We start from the raw sequence: 4,915 nt of genomic DNA, 5'->3' as shown, positions 1-4,915 counted from the left end.
ATAAATATGAGCTGGAACAGGTGGATAAGATGAAGCCAGATGAAAAATAGGCAGAGCTAGACAGTTGGAAGGAATAAACTAATAATCCAGTCATCAGTCCCAAGATCATGACAGTTCTCTCTTATTGCACTTTTTGAAACAGGGCTGAATACTCTATATGAAGTGAATTTTGTTCCATTATTATTGCAAGTAGAGATGACATTTTGAAAATGGTAATACAAACAAAAAGATAAATAAAAAAATGTTTCAGAAATATGCTAGAACCCTTTTCAAGCCCAATGCAAATGTTGCTAATATCCATGCCCACAAACAGAAATGCATCTCCACTTGTCTTTGCAGAAGAAAACCCCACCCCCACGATAGGGAGGGAATGTGATTGGTAAAACACAATAAAAAAAATTAAATAAATAAAAAAAAATCTGTAAAACTCCATCTGAAAAACAAAAATACAAATATAAAATTTGTTTAAAAAAAAAAGTAAATTCAGAAGATGAAAATATAATTTCAGGAGTTTAATTTCAAGATTTTTATTTCCTATTTACAAAATGTGTTCTTAGCTTGTATTATTAATGAAGCAAGATTGACTCAATGCTTTACTCTATCCAGGATGATGAAAAACATTATTTCTAACTGGTAACTGTCAGTAAACCATGATTAAAAAATAATCTTTGACTTTGACAAAAACTTGGTTATAAAGAAAAAAATATTGCAGAGTAGTTAAATTTAATATTGCAGATTCCCTGAACTTGTTGCAACTGTTATAGTGGTTACAATTTTCTTGCAGATGAATCAGATTAACGTTTAGGTCAACCTTTCTTCAAAATGTAAAGAGTATGTCATTGCATTTCAGACTTTATAATTACTACTGTCAAACTGGAACCTGAATTTGTCATGAATTTACATTCGAAAATTAGCCAGCTGCGCTGGCTTGAACCCAGGATCATTAAATGCTTTTACACATGCTGCTGTAATGCCATAACAAACAGCATATTTTTTTGCAGGGTGCTGATAACTTGTAAGTCAATTAAAAAGCCCATCATGTAGGCAGCTTGCTCCTACTCGCAGGAGGCGGAACGGCTAAACAGCAAGAGCTGCTTCTCTGTCGGCAAAATGTCAGTGGATGGAACACATTAACAGCCATGTATCCTGCCTCTGATTAAAGGGGCAAGGAGCTCAGCAATATGCAAAGTCAGCCAAGTTTGTTTGGTGTCACCTTACGTATCTGGAAATAACCTGTCAGAAAGCTCAATGAGATGATTATTTTCACAGTGAGTGAGATTATTGAGATGATAGTATAAAAAATAATGTGTAGCAAGCAAGCAAGAAAAGTCATTTATGATAACTCTTACAATGTCTTAAATAAACAACATTTACCTTGTTGAGTAAAAATAAACCAAGGTGAAATTTTTTTTTTTTATTTTTTTTCAGCTGACACATATATCATGGGGGAGGCAGTCCACACATACAGTCTTTCTTTATTTCCCCTTCAGACTTGATAACAAACCACTCTCTGGTTAAACACATAAAGTGAGTTTTATCAGATGTATAAAAGTGGCAGAGCCCTAAAACAGCTAATTCTGGAAGGATTCAAATAGGTAGAACTGGGGAGGTAAAATTTCAACGTCTGAGAAGGATTTTGTTCCCAGAATTGTATTAAACATACGTCTATACGTCTTGTATAGCAAATAGAACAGTGATGATCAATCCAAGTCCTCAGGGACCTCTTTGCCTCTTTCTCCTAAAATGATTGCATGTCTTCCTCAGCAGCCATCTTGTGCTGCAGAAAACTGTTAATGATTACTTCATAGAAGTCAGCAGTGTGTCAGCGAGAAGACACATAATGCCGGGTTCACAACGGCTACAGTGTGGCTGTAGTGTGGAGCAAGAGTGGGAGCATGGGCACCACCAGACCCCTGAAATCTGATTGCCCCCCCAGATGATTGGTACTTTATGTCACTGCAACAGTTGACTACTATGGAGTAATTGGTGCTGTGCAGAGGCGAAAACAGTGAAAAAATAAATAAATAAATACATTTAAATTAAATGAATAATTGATTGACTCAAGTAAAAGTACAGTAATTAAGATTATTTTTTTATTTTTTCCACCAGATACAAGTAAAGTTACCCATGCAAAATGCTACTCAAATAAAAGTAAAAATGCTCAAAGTAAAATGTAACTTTTAGTAAAAGTTACAGAGTAACTTTCTTTGTTAGCAGCAAAATAAAAAAAAAAATATAAAAAAAACTCTTGGCCCATTTTGTTAAGGAAAATGTTCCTGTTTGGCTGTGACTCCATCCTTGAGAGAAATATAGGGTCTAGGGTCTTATGGGGCTCCAAGCAAGACATTTCTGGGGCCTCCACCCCACCTTTGCACGCAAAAAAAAAAAAAAAAAGTTTTTGGGAGAAATAAATGCACAACTTCTAGAGCATTTAAGATGTATACTGAAAAAAATGTTTTGCTATGTTTTTCCAGGTTCTAAAGCCCCCTTTGGTAAGTTAATTGTCCTGTTTTCCAAAAAGCTTGCATGCAAAACAGAAGACTGAGTACAGAAGCCATCTTCGTGGTGTTTTGTCTCCACTTTTCATGGTCATATTGTAATATTCCTTCTTTAATCTACATGGGTTTTTGTCTGTATTCTGGGGGAAAATTATATCTTTTACCTGTATGGGTCCCCTTGTTACCATTTGGCACAGTTCGGTATGGCTTAGGATGCTTGGCCATTGAGCAGGGTCTTCTGAGATCACATCCTTTGGGCGTGACACATCTTCCTTTTCACCTTCAGGTCTTAATAGAACTAATCAAAAAAAGAAAAGGCATATTTGTTATAAACATTTGACTAACATGAGGTAAATACAGTAACTATTGCCACAGTTACATTTATTACCAAATTAAAAATGATTGAACTCACAGTTATCAGTATCAGTAATTGAAATTCACCCTTCATCGTCCATCTCTGTTGCATCTTCCTGCACTGGAAAGGCAGGAGGTTGGGGAGCTGATGTACTGCTGGAGGTGGATGTTGATGGAACTGATACAAAAAAAGCAAAAACAACAACAGAGCATATGAGAGTATTTTATGGCAGCCATATGATAATGTCCATGCACAGCATTTTCTAGAATCACAACGTAACACTACTGTCACAAAGAACATTTAGAGGGCAGGCCATAATTATCATAAATTAAAGTGGAATACTGAACATACCTGTACAGTTTTCATCGTCAGTGTTGGGAGGGGGTACAGTATCCTTCACTGGATTTACTGGTTTTAAAAATGTTAGTAATGATCCTGAGGAGAGATAAGTTAGTGTCACATTTTAATGCAACATGTCCTTTGTTTAAAAGTTCTCTTTTGAGTGCACATATATAAAGCCCAATACAACTTTCCCACTCTGAGCACAATGAAATTAATCTCATTATCAATTTATCATCAAGCATATTTTTTATATGCAAGGAGTAATTTATTATTATTGTTGTAGGTGTTGTTGATATTATTTTTTTACTGTCTGCCTCATTAGAGTTGTTTTCTGCAGGGGGAGACTGCAGAAAAGTCTCTGTCTCTTTTTTTTCTGCCCCACTGGGATAAATCCTCTTCATGACTCTCTCATGGAAGGTTGGGAAGCTTTACAACAAAGTTTAACTTTGTGCAGAGTCGCGCCAGTAGCGTCAGATGCAGGCTGAAGGCATGGGGTGGGGGCCCAACAAGGGGGTTTTTGACTACGGTGTCATTTCATTGTAATGTAAATCCCCAGTCTTGTCGTTGCTGTGAAGTACAATTTGTCAGCCCTTGGGGGCCCCCTAGAGGCCGGGGCTCCAAGCAACTGCCTGGCTTGCCTGTCCACAAGCTCCGCCCCTGGCTGTGCTGCTGCCATCAACACCTTTTTCATAGATGTTCGAGATCGGCCTGTTTTAGTGTAGTCCTGTTTCTCTGACTGTGACTAACTGGATGTGCTCTCTTCATCCTCTGACATGGGAGCTGGCTTGGAGCTCGTCTGCCATGCTGTGTGTTTCCTGGATGGTGCCGCCTTTTATAGTTTTACAGTTGCCTTTTGCATCTCAGCTTCTGTCTCCTTGAACCCCAGTCGGCCTCAGCAGATGGCCGCTCGCACTTAGCCTGATTCTGCCGGAGGTTTCTTCCTGTTAAAAGGGAGTTTTTCCTCTCCACAGTCACTACAAGCATGCTTAGTGTGAGGGATTGCTGAAGAGTCAATGCAATCAACTGGTTTTCCTTAGACAGAAAACTTTGAATCAATGTGACTGTTTGATCTGGTTGAATTGTCTCTGTAAAGTGCCTGAGATAACATGTGTTGTTATTTTACGCTATAAAAATAAACTGAATTCAAAATTGAATTGAATGGATAATGCATCTTGGTACAGCTCCCAACAACCTGGCATCTACCACACTGCCTTTTTTAGGGTTCAGTGGAGGAATTTGGTCTCCGCTTAAGCTAAAGAGTTGCATCTTCCATCCTTTCCTTAGATAGAAAACTTTGAATCAATTTGACTGGATCATCTGGTAAACTGTAAAGTGCCTTAAGATGACATACGTTGTTGTGAATTGGCGCTATAGAAATAAACTGAATTGAACTGAAAATATCAGATAATGTCTTTATACTGTTGATTAATAATTAATATTTACAAAAAATAAGAAAAACAAATCTTGAAAAAGAACATTTACCTACCTTTGTACCATCAATGTTGTAAAATGGTAAATGCCTGTAATTGTATAACACTTTACTATGCTTCTCTGTTTTTGAGATATTGGATTACCCATATATAAAGACACGCACATGCTGACATAAGGCAAGTTATGTTTCAGATTTTTAGTTTTCTTAAATTGTTTACAAATTGCACTTTACAAATACTAAACATCCCCTTTGTGTACTCAAGTATATGTACTTTAACATAACTTTTAG

General features: G+C 37.0%; 1 long non-coding RNA gene across 1 annotated transcript; it reads right to left on the bottom strand.

Annotated features, from left to right (window-relative positions):
• Positions 1 to 2,546: 2,546 nt before the first annotated feature.
• Positions 2,547 to 3,289, bottom strand: LOC119773954. The gene is made up of 3 exons (XR_005279474.1): positions 3,205 to 3,289; positions 2,911 to 3,030; positions 2,547 to 2,796 (listed from the first exon to the last, which is right to left on the bottom strand). It is a non-coding gene; the product is annotated as an uncharacterized LOC119773954 (long non-coding RNA).
• Positions 3,290 to 4,915: the final 1,626 nt, after the last annotated feature.

The sequence above is a fragment of the Cyprinodon tularosa genome, unplaced genomic scaffold (genome assembly GCF_016077235.1).
Source record: "Cyprinodon tularosa strain WSP-4 unplaced genomic scaffold, ASM1607723v1 ctg794, whole genome shotgun sequence".
NCBI lineage: Eukaryota > Metazoa > Chordata > Actinopteri > Cyprinodontiformes > Cyprinodontidae > Cyprinodon > Cyprinodon tularosa.
The sequence above is the reverse complement of the archived record's forward strand: the minus strand, read 5'-3'. Positions and strand labels throughout refer to the sequence as shown.